The sequence below is a fragment of the Scyliorhinus canicula genome, unplaced genomic scaffold (assembly GCF_902713615.1).
Source record: "Scyliorhinus canicula unplaced genomic scaffold, sScyCan1.1, whole genome shotgun sequence".
NCBI lineage: Eukaryota > Metazoa > Chordata > Chondrichthyes > Carcharhiniformes > Scyliorhinidae > Scyliorhinus > Scyliorhinus canicula.
Window position 1 is genome coordinate 108,460 of NW_024055446.1, and position 21,736 is coordinate 130,195.

The following is a 21,736-nucleotide window of genomic DNA, read 5'->3' on the forward strand; positions in this document are numbered from 1 at the left end:
CCCTGCTTTCCTTTTCCTGTCTGCGGGAATTGTTCGAACGGGGATTGACGAACACAGTCAGGTCTGTTTTTCATAAAGTTTTATTGGTGTCTCTATCCTTCTACAGGACATGATGCCGGCATTGAACTGGGGTGAGCACATTAACAAGTCTGACAGCACCAGGCTCAGCTTCAACATGTTTGTTTCGAATCACTATCTTTCGGAGCGCAGCTCCTTCCTCATGTCCACAGAGGACCAATTTGGGAAATCACGAGACCCATCCCGAGGCCCGATGTACATGGTAAATTAAAACTTGGAATGCCCGCGTACCAGCAGCGGTAATAACAGCTCTCAGATCTGGAGATAATAGAGCTGGAAGTTACAGTCATTGTTCCTTTGAAATTCTCCTTATAACCAAACTCTTTGACCAAACTTGTGATCATATGACCGAATAAGTCCATAGTACCTGTGACACCCCTTGGGAGATTTTATTGTGTGAAAACGTCGACAGTGATGTAAGTTGCTGCATTTATTGTCGCTCAGTGAGACCTGATAGGTTACTGAGTGAGGGAGTCTGTATAGTTTACTGAGTGAGTGAGTCTGTACACCAGGATACGAACAAAAAGCAGGAGTTAAGGTATCGCAGTTCGATTCAATACAATATCTGTTATGAATGCGAGTTGTAATCATAAACTGGTATAACTGTGCAGGTGGATCTCACTATTTATGTTTCTGAGAGTTGAGTTTTGCTACAATTGTTGCTACGCTCACTATGGAAAGTGAACAATATGGGGGGCGCCTCTTGCTGAGCAGTAGCTGGAACTGCCATGTGGGGTTTTTGTACGGGGTCCACCATATCTCTGCAGCAGTGTGGGCGCCATGGCACAGAAATACACGGCGATGTCGGAAATCATTGTATTACTGATCGTTAGCTCGGTAGTCTTGTTCCTTTTATCAAACGTAGAAGAAAACCGATCACTGAGTTCGGTGTTCCTTTGCACAGTCTGTCCAATAATTCGAAGCATGTAGCTTGGAGCTTTCCCGGGCTGCTGACTGTACCAGTACACAAAAGGGTTAGGATCACTTGTTTCCAAGGTGCAGGTTAATGTGACTTCACTTTCCTCTGTAACCGTTATTTCAGGTTCCTTTTGTTCCACGGAGTCTTGGTGGCTCCATTCTAACAGAAGCAACAGCAATAATGACAATCAGAGTCAGCCTCATATTAGGCAATAAAATAATCAACAAAAGAATCTCTGTCATTTTACCAATAATAACATCTGGGTTACACACTCAGGAAGACAATGGAGTGTTACTGGGATGGAAATACTTACTTAGAAGTGAGATAATGATGAGGAGCGAAGCGAGACGGTTGCTCATGATACTTTGAGTTTGTAACACTACAATGAGAGAAACCCTCTGTCAGAGACAGAAATACAGATCCCCGTCACACTGCACTGATGATCCGACCAACGAGAGGAATGAACCAGCAGCAGCAATCTCTCCAGTAACACAATTGGGTCAGAGTGAGAGCAACAACCGGAAGCTGTGGGCGGGGATACCGCAGTCTGAACATTGAGTGAAGTGTGCGGTGACTCTCAGCTGCACTCGGAACTGGTGGAGCGGAAATAGCGACGGTTCAATCTTCACTACACCGTGACCATCCTGCACCTGCTGATCGTGCAAGTCACTGAGAAAAAATAGATCGGGAGGGAGATGAATGGACGAGAATCTAGAAACTACTAGTCAGCGATGAGGCCACACGATCTATATTGCCCGATACACTTTGAAATCATTATTTTATTCTTCTTTCAAAAACAACATTTTCTACATACCCCAGTTATTCCCGTTACATTTGTGTAGTTACTTCTTAAAGTTATTGTTGAAGATTCTTCTGCCTTTATTTAGATCCACCCTCTATAGTTTAACAAATCGCAGTGTAGATAATAGACGAAATTTTCCTGTCTTTATTTCTCATCAATGGTTGTAATATCTAAGGATCTGCTCGGGGAAACAGCTCCGTGTGATCTTCATTAACAACCCACTGACATTTCAGCAGCTCCGTTCAGTCTCTCCTTCACTTTCTTTGACCTAAGGAGAGGCGGCCGTGTGGCGCCATCATCAGTTTCCCTGCCTCAGGCCCCTCAGTCGTCGAGTTTTACAGCAAAGAACAGGCCCTTTGGCCCATTGTGTTTGCCCCGGCCATCAAGTATCCATCTAGTCTAAAGCAATTTCCTCACACTTAGTCCGTAGCCTTGTATGTTATGGCGTTTCAAGTCCTCATCTCAACGCTTCTTAAGGGTTGTGAGTTTTCCCGCCTCGGGAACACAGTTAGTGTGTTACAGGTTCTCACTACGCTTAAATTCCTTCCAATGGCCTACCCCTTACCTTAAATCTATGCCCCCTGGTTGTTGCCCGCTCCACTGAGGGGAAAAATTTCTTCCTATCTATGTTCCTCAGAATTTTGAACACCTCGATTAGATCCTCCGCAACATTCTCTGCTTTAAGGGCAATAATCCCAGCCTATTCAGCCTCTCTTCACAACTGAAACACTCCTGCCCAGAAAACTTCCTGACTAATCTCCTCTGCACCCTCTCTGGTTCAATCATATTCTTCCCATAATGTGGTGACCAGTTGTGCAGAAAATACTTCAGCTGCGGGCTAGCCAGCATTCTATACAGCTCCATAATAACCTCCCTACTCTTCTAGTCCATGCCTCGGGGCTGGGAGGGGAGTTCTATAGCAGATGGTATGTGTGGGCACCTCACCTGGACATCATGGGGTTGTGCTGCTAGGTGCCAGTGAGCTCTGAGGAGCAAGCACAAAGACCAGTGCGTGCAAGGTGTCAGCCAGCCATGTGTTGGGGGAATTGGACCTGAGGGGTGGCAGGCGGACCTGATTCCAAGAGAGAGGTGGTAACTTACCCTTGCAGGTCACTGGAGGTCATTTGTCTTTGTCCTACATTGGACGACGGTCCCCCTTGCCATGCTGTCCCACTGACAGTCGTTGTCACTTCCTCCCAGGTGGTATTGGTGCCTCTGCTGCTGGCCCTCTGACCCCCCCCCCCCCCCGGAACAGGATGTCCCATCTCATGCATCCACAGCATCGAGAAGCTTGGCCAGGTAGGCATCGCCAAAGCGAGGGGCAGTTCTGCATATTGCCATGATTGTGTGTTGACTGCAGTGAATGGTGAGGGAGCATTTAAGAGTAGCCCGCTCCCCTCCTTAGTTGAGGTGCGGATCCAGCGAATCTGACGGCGTGGCAGCCAGTAATGGTGAGAAGCTGATGGGGGCTACTTTCCAACACCGAGTGCCCTTAAATACGGGCTGCGATCTTGCCAATGCGGCCATTGAGAAACATTCTGCCAATTGCGCCCCAAACGACACTTTTTCCCCCATTAAATCACGCTATAGGTTGATTTCTTTTATCATGACTCTGCTAAAATAACACTAATCTAAAGGAAAAAATATATATTCATATAACATGACCTTCTCGCATCTCTCAGAATCATCTCCAAGCACTTAGTGCATATCCAATGAGTTTCTTAAATATACGTTGTCTCATTCATCTCCTCTGCACCTCTCTGGTGCAATCGCATCCTTCCCATAATGTGACGACCAGATGTGCACAAAATACGCCAGCTGCGGGCTAACCAGCGTTTTATACAGCTCCATAATAACCTCCCGACTCTTATATTCCATGCGTCGGCTAATAAAGACAAGCATCCCATATGTCATCTTCACCAGCTTAAGTCCTTGTCCTGTTGCCTTCGGGGATCTACGGACATGAACCCCAAGCTTCCCCCTTGCTTCTATACTTCTTGGCGTCCTGCCGTCCATTGTGTATTTTCTTGCATTGTTAGTCCTCCCAAAATGCATCATCTCACCCTTTTCAAGGTGAAATTCCATTTGCCACTGTTCTGGCCATCTCACCCGTCCGTCTATATCATCCTGCAATCTAAACCTTTCCTCCTCGCTATTTAGCACACCAGCCATTTTCATGTTGTCTGCGAATGACGGTTGGGGCTGGCTCATGGGACTGGAAAGCCAGAACGCACTGGATTCCTGTTCCAGCTCTGGGATAGGTGCGAACGGACCCCCAGTGCAATGCATTGGGCCTGGGTCAGAGAAAGAAATAATGAGCAGGATCCAGATTTAAATAGTCAATTCCCATTCCTGACATTGATGTTCTGACAAACAAATCAATAATTACAGTGTTAATGTAAGCCTACTTGTGACGATAATGATTACTATATTATAAACCTTAAGTCCATCCAGTAACCCCCATTCGGAACCGAATTGAACATAATCCACCAGCAGAGGGCGCAAAGCCCAAGCATGATGATTAGAAAGTCACATGAAACCAACAACAGAGTGATGTCACAATGGACCTGGCCCCCTGCTGTGTGTGGACGGAACAATGAGCTGAACAGAACCCGGGCTCTCTCTCCCCTTCCAAAAATCTGACTCATTTCATTCCCATTCACTGAGCGATTCAATCAGACACGTTTCTCATAATACTGGCGGTGCACTTGCGCAATAAGTACTAAATTATACTCATCAGTACAGTTTAACAAATTGATGAGAATTTACGCACATTCATACAGTTAATAGAGGTTTACCTCCATCAGCCGGGTTAATTTCATCCCAGGCCCACGAAGAACAAACATTAGCAGATTTATTTATCCTTCTGCTCTTTTGATGCTCTACATTGACAGGCAGATCCAGTGACACAGTGTCTAGTGTCAGAAGCCTAATTTAAAGGGGCCTAGGTTGCTTTATGGCCCTCCCGCTCGATTTCTTCTCAGTGGCTTGAACAGTGAGCAGGTGCAGGATGGTCACAGTCTACTGCAGATTCATCCCTTCCTATTTGCGCTCCGAGTGCAGCTGAGAGTCAGCGCACACGTCACTCTGAGTCTGCGGTATCCCCGCCCACAGCTTGCGGTTGCTGCTCTCGCTCTGACCAATCAGTGGAGAAGTTGCTGTCGCTGCCATTGGCTGGATCAGCAGTGTAGTGTGACGGGGGTCTGCATTTCTGCCTCTGTCATTGGCTGGATGAGCAATGCAGTGTGACGGGGGTCTGTATTTCTGTCTCTGACAGAGGATTCCTCTCACTGCAGAGTTCCAGACTCAGGAAGGGTGATGGAGAACCGGCTCGGTCAGATGCTCATCATTATCTCACTTCTCAGTAAGTATTTCCTTCCCAGTAAAACTCCATTCTCCCCCTGGCTGCTGTAACCCTGACGTTATTGTTGGTGAAAACAATAGTGATGTTGAAGATTAAGTTGATCAATTTGAAGCTGATATTGATTGTTGCTCTTAATCTAATTTTTACGTCAGATTGGAGCCACCAGGACACAGTGGAGCGTCCGGATGCTGAAGTAAAGATTGAAGAAGAAAGTAATGTCACACTAACCTGCAACTTGAAGACAAGCGCTTCTAACCCGTATGTGTACTGGTACAGTCAGAGTCCCGGGAAGGCTCCACAATACATTCTTCGTGTTCTGGGGAAGAACATTTACAGACACCCTAACATCACTGATCGCGTTTCAGCTACCTTAAATCAAACTGCCAAGATTAGCGAGCTAATGATCGGCAACACGCTGATGTCTGATCGCGCACTGTATCTTTGTGCCTTGCAGCCCACACTGCTACAGATATAGCGGGTCCCGTACAAAAACCCAACAGTCAGGGTTCCAGTTAGTGCTCAGCAACGAAACAATAATCCAGCCTCCATAGTCACAGTCACAGTAGTAGACCATTAGAAAATTGCAACAAATTGCGCCCTACTGCACAGTATCCCAGATGTGATCCCACTCATACCCTCTATAACTAGAGCATAGAACAGTACAGCACAGAACAGGCCCTTCGGCCCTCAATGTTGTGCCGAGCAATGATCACCCTACTCAAACCCACGTATCCACGTATACCCGTAACCCAACAACCACCCCCTTGACCTTACTTTTTAGGACACTACGGGCAATTTAGCATGGCCAATCCACCTAACTTGCATATCTTTGGACTGTGGGAGGAAACTGAAGCACCCGGAGGAAACCCACGCACACACGGGGAGGACGTGCAGACTCCGCACAGACAGTGACCCAGCCGGGAATCGAACCTGGGACCCTGGAGCTGTGAAGCATTTATGCTAACCACCATGCTACCGTGCTGCATAACCTCCATGTTTTTGTGATGAATTCACCTCACAATGAACAACAATATTCTCATTATTTGCTACACCTGTAAACTGGCGTTTGTCATTCATGCACTCGGAAACCCAGATCCCTCTGACTCTCAGCCCACTGCAATTCCTCAGATAATCAACTTCTCTGTGTGTCTACCTCCCAAAATTAATAATTTCATATTTTCCACATTATATTCTGTTTGCCAGATCTTTGTCCATTCACTTACCCTATCCATGCCCTTTTATAGGCCCCTAAGGTCCTCTTCAACATTTACTTTCCTCCATCTCTCTCTGTGGTCAGCAGATTGAGCAACTATTACTTCCAAGTCATTTATCTAAATTGTAAACATTCGAAGCCCTAGTACTCACCACACCCTGACAAACAGAAAAACAATCCAGTTTGATGTTCGTTGTGGATTTCAGGAAAAGGTTACAGAAATACAGGTCCCGGGACCCCAGCTGAGGCAGCAATAACAAACTGGGAAAGATCTCCACTATCACAGGGCAGAAAATGTGTATCAGAGTTTGAACAAGCTGTTGTCGGGACGGCAGCTCGCAGCGTTACCGCGAGTCCTTTGTCGATAGTTTGACGTTGATAACAGGAAATACTTTGGACCACCTTGCCCTCTGGCGGGGTTCCCAGTGGGAGAGTATTACATGGGCAGAATGGTGGAAAGGGTGGAAATTTACTTATAGAGCAATATCCAATGGCACTTCTTCAGAAGCCGCTTTTCAAACCATAAAATGTCGAATTATCAAGGAAGATTGAATGATGTTAAGGCCGTTTTACATTATTTCTGAGTCATTTCATTTATGATTTTAACTGATCGTTAACTCTATGCATCACAATCGTTATTTTTCACTTTTTTCCACTTCACTTTTCATTGTTACAGAATGTTCTGTGCTGTTCTTTCACTCATTCCGTTAATATGTTAACACTTTCCCTTTCTTCGACTATATTTCCAACTCTCTTCATATTTCTCCCTCTTTAACTCTTCCGCTTCTATATACGTGTTGTTCTCATTCCCCCTTCCCATGGAGTACAACACCCCGCTTCATGAAACGCCGATATTGCAGCCACAGTGAAGCGGGTTTGTAAGACGGTGCAGGTTTTTGTATGGGGTCTCCCTCTGTTAGTTACACTGTGCCTCACGGCGCAGAGATAGGTGGCAGCGTCTGTAACATACGCCTCTCTCACAGTCAGGATACTGAGCTTGTTGTCTCCACCGATTGAAGCTGTAATCCTCCCGTGTTGATCGGTTTCTCTTGTGGCCATCACCAGATGCTGGGGTGCCTGGTTCGGGTACTGTCTGTACCAGCGTACGATGTTAAATGCAAGGCTGCTGGTGCAGTTCATGGACACATTACCCGTTTCACTAACAACCATCCACCCAGGGAGCTGCTGTACCTCATCTTCTCCGCTCACCACCGTGCAGATCAGCGTGAAACACAGCAAAATGCCTGTGTGAACCCGAAGCATTATCAGTTCACACGCAATACCGAGCTCGGCTCAGAACCGGGAGATGAAAACTATAATCTGAAAAATTAACCGGGAGCTCAGCGACGTGTTTCTGTTGAACTAAATAAATGAGCTGAGCATTTCTTAGGGTTTAACCACCCAGTCTCCACGTTTCACACTGACACCAGCTTGCACTGCCTCTGAGCACGCACCTGTCCTCCCACCTTAAATACTTTTCATACATCACTCTGCTCTCTGGCGGTGGATACTGGTAAGGACACGGTGCAATTATTCACTTGAACTGCCGACAAGTTGCAGTTCACGAAAAAGGAACGAATGAGAACATGTATTCCCTCCTTCCTGTTACAGCTATTTTATTGCGGGAGATGAAAAAAATGAATGAAAATCGCTTCAAAGTAGGCTTCAAATGAAGTTACTGTGAAAAGCCCCAGTCGCCACATTCCGGGGCCTGTTCGGGGAGGCTGGTACGGGAATTGAACTGTGCTGCTAGCCTGCCTTGGTCTCCTTTAAAAGCCAGCGATTTAGCCCAGTGTGCTAAACCAGCCCCTAAATGTGAAGAACTTGATGTTTCTGCCCGGTTTCGAAGCGGGGACCTTTCACGTGGGTTAGGCGAATGTGATAACCACTACACTACAGAAACAGCTCAGAGACTAATTCTCACCTTCATGTCTGCTGTCCACCGATTGCGGTGCCTTTTGCTCACTCACTCTTCCTGCAAATCTGACCAGTCGGTTTGAGAAGACGAAGATCCTGATGAAGGTCCTTATATCATTTTCCAATTTGAACCCGTCAAATGCGAACTCGTCTATCTATGGGACATTTGTAACATCCCAACAGTAATAGCAGCAGTGAAAACACATGAGAATAAATAACTTTTTTAAAGATTCAAGTTTCATATCAGTGTTAAAATAATGTTTCTGTTTCCGCATTCGCTCCCTCCATCACATTTTCTTCACTAAAGATACTCACCCAGTCTCTCACTGCCCTCTGGCGGCAGCTATAATCACTACAATGTGCGCTTAAAAATACCTGTCCCATTTCTGGAACCTCAGGTCGTAAGACATAGGGGCAGAATGAGGCCATTTGGCCTATCACGTTTGCTCCGCCGGTCAAACACAGCTGATGTACTTCTCATACCCAATCTCCTGCCTTCTCCGCATAACCCTGGTTCCCTTATTAATCAAGAAGCTGACTATCTCTGTCCAGTGTGGGGCAGCTGAGGCTCAGTGAGGTAAGAAGCACCGATTTTTGCGGCACTAGCTGGCGGAAGGGAAGTGTTTAAAGGGACAGTTAAAAAGGCAAGTGGGACAGACAAGGCGGGGTATCGGACGGCGGGGGGGGGGGGGGGGGGGGGGGGATACAATGGGGAGGGCGGTGCGTTGGTCGAACAAGGCGGTGTCGGGTCAGACCAGAGAGCCTCGGAACAGAGAGGAGGGGGGGGGGGGCGTTCGAATGGGAGTCGCAGGAGTCGAGTGGGATCGGAGGGAGGAGGGTCAGGCTGGACTGGAGTGGGAGGGTCAGGCTGGACAGGAGTGGGAGGGTCAGGATGGGCTGGAGTGGGAGGGTCAGGCTGCACTGGAGGGTCAGGCTGGACTGGAGTGGGGGGGGTCAGGCTGGACTGGAGTGGGTGGGTCAGGCTGGACTGGAGTGGGAGGGTCAGGCTGGACTGGAGGGTCAGGCTGGACTGGAGTGGGGGGGGGGGGGGGTCAGGCTGGACTGGAGTGGGTGGGTCAGGCTGGACTGGAGTGGGAGGGTCAGGCTGGAGTGGGATGGTCCGGCTGGACTGGAGTGGGAGAGTCAGGCTGGACTGGAGTAGGAGGGTCAGGTTGGACTGGAGTGGGAGGGTCAGGCTGGAGTGGAGTGGGAGGGTCAGGCTGGACTGGAGTGGGAGGATCAGACTGGACTGGAGTGGGAGGGTCAGTCTGGACTGGAGTGGGGGGGGGTCATGCTGGACTGGAGTGTGGATAGGGGGTTGCCAGGCATTTTTGCCCATCCAGTCTGCACGGACCCGCTGAATGAGCACCCTACCTCGGCCCATTCCCCAGCCCTCACCCTGCAACCCCACTTAACGTTCACATCCTTGGAGACTAAGGGGCAATTTTCGAATGGCTAATCCAGTTAGCCTGCACATTTATGGTTTTCACGGCTCAGTATATCATCATATTCGCAAGGCCTAATGTTGACGCAAAATACAGAGTTTTCATCCAAACGCCATTGTTTACAAAAATGCCCACCAAATTCATTCGAATGTCCTTTGTCCCGCTCTGGGCGAAACAACTGCCCACCTCACATTATAAATAAGCCTATTCCTGTTAACCTATTTTAGGATTAGCATGGAGATTAATCAATTTAATTTGTTGCTTTCGATCTACGCCAACAGGATCAATTGGAGATCGAATGCCCTGTGAGAACATTGGTTGAATGGAAGAGAAAAGGAGCTTACAGGCAATTCGATGTGACCCGATGACGTTGTGAGCAATGTACCAATCACCAGCTACTCGGATGTGACTCAACCTCTTCTAAACTCTTGACGAAAACACTTTCATCCTCAACCATTTCTGTTCAAAGCTGCCACGATCTGAAATGAAATGAAATGAAAATCGCTTATTGTCACGAGTAGGCTTCAATGAAGTTACTGTGAAAAGCCCCTAGTCGCCACATTCCGGCGTCTGTTCGGGGAGGCTGGTACTGGAATTGAACCGTGCTGCTGGCCTGCCTTGGTCTACTTTCAAAGCCAGCGATTTAGCCCAGTGTGCAAACCAGCAAACATGTCGCCTGTTACTGTGTATTTATTCTTCACAGCGGCGGCTCTTTTAACCGGTAAGTTCACAAGTTGCTCAACTCTTTCTGTCGCAGCTTTTCCATACATGACATTCTGTCAGACAGGTCGCTCAATACAAGGGGGTGGGTGTGGGTGGTCGGACATATAGATTGACCCCAACTTCGAAACGTCATCCGGATCTTGTTGGTCTCAGCACAGAACATTGTTTGCTGGAAGTCGGCACATTTCCCAAGGGAATGAGAGCGGGAGAGTTGGGCTGAGATTGAAGCTTCTCTGCTGCTAGTGAATGACCTTGACAAACAGCGGACTGTCAAACCCACAGACCATTAGTACTTTCCGCTTCCAGTTACAGTGACTGAAGCTGAGGACCGGACCTCGTTAGAAAGACCGGACTTAAAAGATTTACAATTTCCAAACATTTTCCCGTTACAGCCACTAAGCTGTGTGATTATATATTTCTGTTCTGCTGTCTGTTCACTATCTGAGGCTATTGTTCAGGATAACGGGACGATTCTGCGGTATAGACTCAGTGAATTCGCATTGTTTAATTGAAAATCACTTTGGGTTCTTACAGGACATTGTCGAGGAGATTCCGTTTCTCAGACACCGGCTGCTGTCACAGCGAGTAAAGGAGAAGATGTTCAGTTGTTCTGTAATTATACAGCTACAAGCACGAACACTTATTACCTATTTTGGTACCGTCAGTATCCCAGCGGATCCATGGAGTACCTGCTCCAGATTAGTAAATACACCGGGAACATAGAGAGATCCCCTGGGGACCGTTTTTCAGCTGAGCTCAATGATACAATCCGCACCGTCCTGCTGAATGTGTCTCAAACAGAGCTGACAGACTCCGCGGTGTATTACTGCGCACTGAGCCCCACAGAGACACAGAGCTGGGCTGAACCTGTACAAAAACTGTCAAAGTGTCACTCAGCAGAACAGAGCGTGAGGCAAAACGGTGATCAGCGGCGAATCTGTAATGGCGCCTGAAATCGAGGTGATATCTCAACTTTTCAATTACAATATTTATAGAACTTCAGGTTGCAAAGTGTTTCACCGTCACTGTTATAATACAATGTGGAAAACCTTGCAGCCAATTGGTCCCAGCATATCATTCCATACAGTAATATTTAATAGCCTCGCTGTTACAGTAATTGTGATTGGTGGATGGATATTGGACAGGGCATTTCTCATGTTTTTTTTTTGGAAATGGTGGCCATGAGATATAAATGCCTCCATTGTTATGTCTCACTGTGTCTGCTTCGCACAGAGATACATTCCGGAGGAAAGCTGTGTCCTCAATTTAACATATTATCCAGAGGCCAGGAACTCTGACAATGCAGCATTCCCTGAGGGATGCACCGTCTCCTCGGTAAATTCCCGGTTGTTGTTTCTGACGGGCTCCCGGTGTCCTGTTGAGAGGAAAGAACCTCTGAACAGACTGGAGACAGAATCCTGGAAAATTTCAGGAGGTGGTGACCTCTCATTAACCCAATCTGGGAAAAGGAGACTGGAAAAAAGAAAAGGGAATTAATAAGAAATTAATGATCTCCATGGAAAAAGGAGGACAATTAATTTAACCCCTGGAGTAAATTATTCCTCGGTAAGCGAACGATTTTTACTGATGTCGCGCCTTTTACCGACTCCGGAATCCCGAAAGCACTTTCCAACCTCAGGACGTTCATTTCATTCCAGGTAGGGCAGCACGGTTGCATAGTGATTAGCACAAATGCTTCACAGCTCCAGGGTCCCAGGTTCGATTCCCGGCTGGGTCACTGTCTGTGTGGAGTCTGCACGTCCTCCCCCTGTGTGCGTGGTTTACTCCGGGTCCTCTGGGTTCCTCCCACAGTCCAAAGGTGTGCAGGTTAGGTGGATTGGCCATGATAAATTGCCCTTAATGTCCAAAATTGCCCTTAGTGTTGGTTGAGTGGAGTTACTGGGTTATGGAGATAGGGTGGTGTGGGCTTGGGTAGGGTGCTCTTTTCGAGAGCCGGTGCAGATTCGATGGCCCGAATGGCCTCCTGCACTGTAAATTCTATGATCTATGATTTCCACTGCAGTCGGTGTTGTGATGTCGGAGATATTATCAACACAGAGGCATTGGGAATGTTTAGTTCTCCGACAGAAAGTGTTGTCATCCTAATGCTTGAGCAAAGTGATTTGAGAGCCTAGGTATTTTCCTGGCACTTTGACCTTGTTGCAAATAGTAACCAGAACATTCTGTGACGAATTGGTGGACATCCCTTTCTCTCTCTCTCTATAAAATATTGAGGAATCACATTGATTTGAAACCTGTTAAATCTCTTAGTCAGACCACCCAGTGATATTGGAATAAAACAATTTATTGTGTTCACTGTCTAAGTGCCCACTGTCATCCTCCTCATCCTCCAGGTACCATGACCACAGGTGGCGCTGGTTGACCATGGGCTTCCATTAGATTGACCCATGATAATGTTTGACTGCAGTGCTTTCAATTGCCTCCTGCAGTTTGGTTGACTGGAAAACTCTCCAGCTCTTACGACCTGTCATTGGGTATAATGGAAGAGTTTACAAGCTGATCATCAGTCGGTTCACCGGGCTACGGACCAGAAAGTCCTGAAGTGGGACTAGATTCCAGAACCTCAGGCCCAGAAACGTGCTCTGTGCCAGAGCTTCTGTAATTCATACATAGGCTCTTGCCCTAAATACATATCCTTTACCTGGAAATGACACGAAACATAGACACTTCCTGTATTCCTCAGCTGTCAGCTGTAACGGCGGTGAACTGACGCCTCTGTAAATTTTGGACACAGATAATATCGTAGCGCGCCATCTAGTGGAATATTCTCTGTGAAACAGCGATTCTCAATTTCTAGAATTTCATAGAATTTACAGTGCAGAAAGAGGCCATTCGGCCCATCGAGTCTGCACCGGCTCTTGGAAAGAGCACCCTACCCAAGATCAACACCCCCACCCTATCCCCATAACCCAGTAACCCCACCCAACACTAAGGGCAATTTTGGACACTAAGGGCAATTTATCATGGCCAATCCACCTAACCTGCACATATTATCCTTGAATATTGGGGAGATTTTATTGTGGCAACTTATTGTGGGGTTTATAACTTTGATGTTTTTATTACCGCATCTGAGGCATTTTTCATCACATTGCTTTTGCTACACTTGCTATTTCGGATTGATGCGAGTTCCTTTGCCTCAATCTTCGGACGTGCCTACGTCATTTGTAAAGTACTTGTTATTTGCATAAATAGCTTAACGAAATAAACTGATATATCCACAACTGATAAATTTGGAATGTTAATTTCGGTAGAATGGAAGGCTTGAAGGTTCCCTAAACATCAAACAATGACGGTAACCAAATTGCAGTAAGCCAATGTATCACCCAATGATTTACGTGTTTCTACTACGGATTATCTGCAAATTAGATTATTAGAAAGAATAAAGTATATGTTTTAAGTCCAGAAGCAAGAACCTTTTAATCGATTTTGCTTGTATCACACTCACTTCTAAAGCCCATTCGCTACATGTCTCTGCAGTCCCCATATCGAGTGAGCAGGGTGCAGGGTTCTCAACTCTTTGTTACACAGTGTCTCACTGCATTGTAATACACCGCACAGTCTGTCAGCTCAACCATGTTAACACTGAGAGTGGTGGAGCCTTTCGCAATGTCCAGGGATACTTTAAAACTTCCCTGGACTCTTTAACCTCAAAGTGTGGAGACCAGATACTCGGGAGCTTGATTAGAGAACTGCCGGCACCAGAATACAAAGTCATTTGCAGTGAAAGTAGCGTTGTGATGAAGCGAGATAGTCTGACATTGTGTTACTCGATATTTCGATATCTGAAATGTCTCCGAGTGACAAAGAACAGCTGTTAAAACAGAAATAAAATTAACATCACGATATGTCCAAGGAGAAAGTAACGTTTATGACCATCACCGGCATCTCTAAAGGTTCTGGTTTGGGGAAAGGTTAACGGGGCAGCGGAGACCCGACAGAGAACAAGATATTGTCCAGCCGGATCCGCTCTGTGTGGCACTGTGGCTGCTTCGCACAGAGATACATTCCGGAGTCCTGGACCGTGCTCTCATCTATACAGATGGCATTGGACTTCTTTGTTCTGTCAAAGACAGGGTGTAGCGTCCTTTGGTCTTAGTCCCCCGGTAAATGGAGGCGATATATGTGGGAGCCCCTGTCAGTGTCTGTCTGTCCCAGACTACGAAATAGCCAGAACCAATGGAGAGCCAGCAATTCAGTTCAGCCCGATCCCCTTCCCGAGACACCGCCTGCTCAGGGTGGGAGCTCTGATCCTCACACTGAACAGCTGGGAACAAAACAAAATCCACATAACCACACGGTATTATGTGATTGTTAAAACAATGCATCAGATAAGGAAATAAACTCACCCAATATCAGCAGCTTCATAGTTCCAGCTGGAAACAGCTCTTTCCTGGGATTCCTGGTCACGATGATGAAAGTGGACAAAAGGCGGATCAATCCGGGTCTGATTTCCAGACTGGGACTTGCTGCCCCTCAATGTGAGACTGAGGGGCCACATTGTCACCGATTGGACTATTATGGGATGTCATTACCTGGCGTTACTCACGGTGCCACTGAGCGATTGGCTGTTTCTCAATCCATAGACCACTTGAACCGTCACTGATTCCAAACCTCTCTGCTTCCTGTGTGTAACACCAGGTTACAATGATTCAGATAGTCAGTGCTCTGTTTCCTGTCTGACTGAGCAGAGCCATTGATTATCTTACAATCATAGTGTTTTAGAGCCCAAAGAGAGGAAATTCGGTCCATTATTTTGTATTGTCTCGCTTACCTGCTCACTGCTCAAGTGACTGAGAACAAACAGTGAGGGAGTGACATGAACGCTCATGAATCATAGAGATTTAGGGAACGGAATGAGCAATTATCTGCTTGTTCCATAGATTTCATCATTTTTAAAATTCTAGTTACTGGTCCGATATTTATCCACTTCTTTCTTAAACTGATTGATGGATTCTGTTCCCGGCAACGTTTCTCGTGCACTTGCTGCAGTTGCTGAAGTCTCTGCTCAGGATTATTGTATTTCATCCCTGCTTCATCTTTCCCAATCCCTCCCACACTCTGTCTGTGAGGTTAATACCAAACGAAAGAAGAGTAACGGAACCATCCATATGTTTGAACAGCATTCCCAACAGCGATGTGTACATATTTACACTTGCTGTATCTTTTCTAATATCTGCGTCGTTGTTGATAAATCCTGGATCCTTTAACTCTGTAACATCATCAGCATCGTGTTCCCAAATTTTCGCATTCGATCCCTGAATTCTTTGTCCTCTTTGACTCATGTAAATTATATTTACTTCTGAGTTCCCATCTCATTCCATCTACTTTATATGTTTATATGATAGAATCAGACACAGCATTTGTGGTTGCACTTTAGATCAACAACTAATGTTCTTCCGTGTTTATTCAATGCAGGAAATGATCTGCTGACTCAGCCATACAGATTCCTGCACCACTGCATTGTTTACAGAAGTAGTGATAGGAAGGGGCCAGAGGCAGCGATGCATCCACCAGCACAATCGGTTTATATCGAGAGCAACAAACGGAAGCTGTGGTCGTGGACACCGCAGACTCTAAACTGATCAAACTGTGCGGCGGATCAACTGCTGGAGCGGAAATAGCGACGGTTCAATCTCCAGAGGTCTGTGACCATCCTGCACCTGCTGACTGCTCAAGTGACTGAGAACAAACAGTGAGGGAGTGACATGAACGCTCATGAATCATATAGATTTAGGGAACGGAATGAGGATTCAGTTTTCCTGTGTCTATTTGAAAACGCTGTCCCAATCGCCTTTCACACCTCACATTAGCCATGATGCTTCCCTTCACAATTCTCCTTTGAAAGTTTCCGTTGAATCTTGGTGGAAGTACGGATGTAAACATATCGCAACACAGTAAATAAAATTCATCATACTAAATAAAATTCATCTCTCACTGTCTAATTTTTCATGTAATCGGGAAGATTTTGTTGCTGCTTTTAGAAACAATTACTAGTGATATATACCACCAAAATCAATATTTTTAGCACATCAATTGAGTGTCCCTTCTAATCATTCTCTGGTTCGATGCGGACCTCACTCTGTGGCCAGGGAAGCCAAGGCCTTTTCCCATTTAATCTCTCCTGACTTGCCCCCTTTCAGAGCCCTTTCCTGTTGTTCTGTTTCTTCCCTCCGGGAGTTCACTTGGTTAAGACGTCCTACATTTCTAACCTGTCCCGGTTTTAATGAAAGGTGATGGTGAAAGACCCACTTTGTTGTCCTGTCGAGAAATGCCGCCTGACTCCCTGAGTTGTTCCAGTATTTTCCACCTTCTCCGCAGATGTTAGATCGACTTTCGATGGCAATGACAGTATGCTGCGGTTACTTTCGAGGGGTTCGTTGATCTACGGCTATGATTCTCGCTTTGGGTGTCTCGCTGTAGGAATTTGCGAGAGGTCCCGGGTTAATCCCGGACGAGCTCTTTGATGAGGGTTTCCGTTGGTCAAGCAACATGTTTTCTTCATTTCTTTGCGGCGTAGACGGCGGGATTCATTCACATTGGGTTTGCTTTGAGAAGATGAGCTCAAACTGCAGGAAACCAATACGTTCCCGAGAAAATCGAAACATTTTCGAAAAGCTTGTCTATGAGTGGACATTCACTTATCTCTATTGACTAATTCTGGTGGATTCAGGCAGCTCTCTGTCTGTTCCATTTCATTCATTCGGGGATGTGAACACCCCTAGCTGCTCCAGCATTTATTGCCCACAGCTATTTGCTATTGGGACGGTGATGGTGAATTGCCTTCTTGAATCGCTAGTCTATTTTTACCCAATATTAATTTTGACAGTGAAACGTTCCCAATTCCCCATTTACATTCACGTATTTATTTATTATGTATGTCTTCATTCGACCCTGGCCTGCTGCAATGTTCCACAGAAACCCAGCAGAAACTGGGGGACTAGCTCCTCATCCTCTGATTAGGCATGTTACAGCCTTCCCGACTTAACATTCAGTTTAACAACCTCAGACTGTGAACTCTCTCTACCCCCTTAACCACCTGTTTATTTCCATCAACTTATTTTCATTAATTCCAACGATATGTTTTGCCCTCACCATTGCCCCTCCATCCAGCCCATCCGATCCCACTTGGGCAATCTGATCTCTATTGCAGGGGCTGGATTAGCATAGTGCTAAATCGCTGGCTTTGAAAGCGGACCACGATAGGCCAGCGGCACGGTTTAATTCCAGTACCAGCCTCCCTGAACAGGCGCCGGAATGTGGCGGCAGCAACTTCATTTGAAGCCCACTAGTGACAATAAGCGATTTTAATCTCATTTTCCTCTGCCTCGCTGCTCACTTTTGTTCTGCCATTAACAAATTCTGACCTCTTAATGCGCCATCAGCACCTTTCTTAACCTTGATTAGCCTCATTTACATTCCCTTTTCCTTTCTGTCCAACACATTTTCGTCATTTGCCACCAGTCGCTGACACTGTACCGAGGACCAATGCATCACGTCAGCCTCGCCCCAGCCACAATAGCCTGAATCTGACCCTATTGCCCGTTCTCCAGCTTTGACAAAGAGTCACCCAGACTCGAAACGTCAGCTGCCATCTCTCTCCACAGAGACTGCCAGACCAGCTGAGACTGTCCTGAATTTTTTGTTTTTGTTTCCCATTGACGCATCCGCAGTAAGTTGCTTTTATCGTACATTTAGACATGTTTGAAATGGTGATTAAATATGTTCATCTGCATCTGTCAACACAATAGATTCTGTGGTGGATGAACAAACTGCTAATATCCGAATTGTGGCAAATTAGGAAAGGCTTTGCTTCCCCTGGCGTCTGGAAAATTCAGCATTTCTGACTTTGTTGCAGGAATTGTAATACCTTATGCGAGACCCAATTTCAAGTTCCTCGAACGTGCGAGATTGAGGAACAAACGTATTTTGTAAAACCATTCATCACACGAAATGAAAAGCGCGGGATGTTTCCTAACCACCGGGGACATTTTGCGTGTTAGGCGAATGTGATAACCACTACACTACAGAAACCGGTGGGAGCTTCGCCATCAGTGGACGTGTGTAATGTTCAACCTCAATGTGTTGCTGCAGCTTCTAATGGTTCCGCGGAGTGGCCATGTAACTTATTGCAAGAAGCCGTTTCTTTAAAACTGATGTCTCAACTTATGAAAGCATCAGGTATTGAACTTTGCTGAACTGAAGATAAGTTATGTTTTGCTTGAAGTTACATAGAGAGCGCAGGTCTTTTATGAGTAACCACAGCTGATACGAGAATTGATGATGTCCTGCTGAATTTGCTCTGCATCAAGAACCAGCTGTCCAACCCACTGAACTAAAGAGGACGCCAAAACTCAGAACTGCAAGCCAGCCAGGAGTCGAACCTGGAATCTCCTGATTCGTAATCAGACGCGTTATCCATTGCGCAACTGGCCCACCGCAGTTCCAAGCTTTTGCTATTCCTCGATGATGAAGACCAGTTACGAGACTGAGGTAATATTTAGCAATAGATTAAACTGGAAGCACCAGATGTTTCTGCCCGGTTTCGAACCGGCGACCATTCGCGTGTAAAGCGAATGTGATAACCACTACACTACAGAAACAGCTGGCAGCACAGAAACCAACGGACCTGTGTCACCTTCAACTCAACTGCCTTGTTGCAGCTTCGCATAGTTCGGTTGAGAGGCCATGTCGCTTCTTAAGAATTGACAATTATGTGTTTCTTATATTTGACCTCTTTATGTTTTGGTGTGTAACATGCTGCAGCCTAAATACCGTTCATGTAGAAGAAAGGAGGGGTAATTGCAAATCAACATTGAGCCTGGATTCCCACACTGGCTTTTCCTGTTTCTCCATCAGGAAGACGGTTTTTACTTTCCAAAAGGTGGTTCAGTTAACTCTCTGGCATTTCCACTAAGTCAGTTACAGTATCGTTTGTGTCTGTCCTTTTGAGTACACATTACTACAAGACATCCTTCAATCTGTCCTGTTGCATTTGCTGATCCCAACGGCATCTACTCTGCATTGCAGAGACTAAATACCGACTCGTTGACCGCTTTGGAAAACACCTTCGCTCCATCGACAAGCTGGTGGCAGACTCTCCTGTCGCTTGCTATATCAACTCACTGTCATGCTCTCATGTCCACATGTCTGATCTTGGCCTGCTGCAATGTTCCCATGTAGCTCAGCACAACGCCTAGGAACAGCACCCCATCCTCCGAATAGGCACGGTACAGCCTTGCGGATTTTACAGTAGGCTCAACAACTTCGTACCGTGAAATCACTCTTCCCACTTCACCACATGTTTGTTTCCATCAACTTATTTTCATTGCTTCCATTGATATGTCTTCCTCTCCCGTTGTCACCCCCTCCCCATTCCCCAAATCAATCCCATCCCTCTTGGGAAATCCGCCCCTTGTTCCTCATTGTCCTCTGCCATTAACACATTCTAATCTTCTAATCGCCTCTATCAGCACCGTTCTTAACTTTGATTAGAAACATTTACATTCCCTTTTTCTTTCGGCCCAACCCATTTTTGTTATTCTCCACACATCGCTGGCCGTCTGTCGAGGCCCAATGCTTCACGCAACACCACCCCCCCGCACTTCCCCCACACACTCCGCCAATCTAAACCTGACCAAAGATCCAGTTGTCCAGCTTCGACAAAGAGTCACGCAGACTCGAACCGACACTTGCCATCTCTCTCCACAGAGGCTGTCAGACCTGCTGAGACTGTCCTGTGTTTTCTGTATTTGTTTCCCATTGACGCATCCGCAGTAAGTTGCTTTTATCGCACATTTAGACATGTTTGAAATGGTGATTAAATATGTTCATCTGCATCTGTGAACCCAACAGATTATGTGGTGGATGATCAAACTGCTAATATCCGAATTGTGGCAAAATAGGCGTCTAGAAAATTCAGCATTTCTGACTTTGTTGCAGGAATTGTAATACCTTACGCGAGACCAAATCTCATGTTCCTCGAACGTGCGAGATTGAGGAAGAAAGGTATTTTGTGCAAACATTGGTCACACGAAATGAGAAGCGCGGGATGTTTCTGCCCGGTTTCGAACCGGGGACTTTTCGCGTGTTAGGCGAATGTGATAACCACTACACTACAGAAACCGGTGGGAGCCACTCTATTAGTGGACGTGTGTAATGTTCAACCTCAATGTGTTGATGCAGCTTCTAATGGTTCCGCTGAGAGGCCATGTAACTTATTGCAAGAAGCCGTTTCTTCAAAACTGATGTCTCAATTTATGAAAGCATCAGATATTGAACTTTGTGGAACTGAAGATAAGTTTGTTTTGCTTGAAGTTACATAGAGAGGGCAGGGCTTTTATAAGTAACCACAGCTGATACGAGAATTGACGATGTCCTGCTGAATTTGCTCTGCATCGGGAACCAGCTGTCCAACCCACTGAACTAAAGGGGACGCCAAAAGTAGAAACTGCGAGCCAGCCAGGAGTCCAACCTGGAATCTCCTGATCCGTAGTCAGACGCGTTATCCATTGCGCCACTGGCCCACAGCAGTTCCCAGCTTTTGGCTCTTCCTCGATGATGAAGACCAGTTACGAGACTGAGGTAATATTTAGCAACAGACTAAACTGGAAGTACCAGATGTCTCTGCCCAGTTTCGAACCGGGGACCATTCGCGTGTAAAGCGAATGTGATAACCACTACACTACAGAAACAGCTGGCAACGCAGTCGCCAACGGACCTGTGTCACCTTCAGGTCAGCTGCATTGTTGCAGCTTCGCATAGTTCGGCTCAGAGGCCATGTCAATTCTTACAAGAACACGTCTGTATTTTTAAACTAGATGTCTAAACTTACAAGCCAGAAGAAGAACCTATATTGAACTGAAGCATTTGTTCAGCAAATCCCTAACGGCGGAATACTCTCTTCTATTATTAATGCCATGATGTGGAGATGCCGGCGTTGGACTGGGGTGAGCACAGTAAGAAGTCTTACAACACCAGGTTAAAGTCCAACAGGTTTGATTCAAACACGAGCTTTCGGAGCACAGCTCCTTCCTCAGGTGAATGGTGAGGTATGTTCCATAAACATTTATATAGACAAAGTCAGAGATGCTGGACAATGCTTGGAATGCAGGCATTTGCAGGTAATTACAGATCCAAAGAGAGGGATAATCACAGGTTGAAGAGGTGTAAATTGTCTCAAGCCCGAACAGTTGGTAGGATTTTGCAAGTCCAGGCCTGATGGTGGGGGGTGGATGTAATGCGACATGAATCCAAG

General features: G+C 46.3%; 4 non-coding genes across 4 annotated transcripts; all 4 read right to left on the bottom strand.

The window, feature by feature from the left end:
• Window positions 1-19,009: 19,009 nt before the first annotated feature.
• Window positions 19,010-19,082, bottom strand: trnav-uac. Its single transcript has one exon. It is a non-coding gene; the product is annotated as a tRNA-Val (tRNA).
• Window positions 19,083-20,531: 1,449 nt separating this feature from the next.
• trnav-aac lies at window positions 20,532-20,604 on the bottom strand. The gene has a single exon. It is a non-coding gene; the product is annotated as a tRNA-Val (tRNA).
• A 328-nt stretch (window positions 20,605-20,932) lies between these two features.
• On the bottom strand, window positions 20,933-21,005 carry trnar-acg. The gene has a single exon. It is a non-coding gene; the product is annotated as a tRNA-Arg (tRNA).
• A 95-nt stretch (window positions 21,006-21,100) lies between these two features.
• Window positions 21,101-21,173, bottom strand: trnav-uac. The gene has a single exon. It is a non-coding gene; the product is annotated as a tRNA-Val (tRNA).
• Window positions 21,174-21,736: the final 563 nt, after the last annotated feature.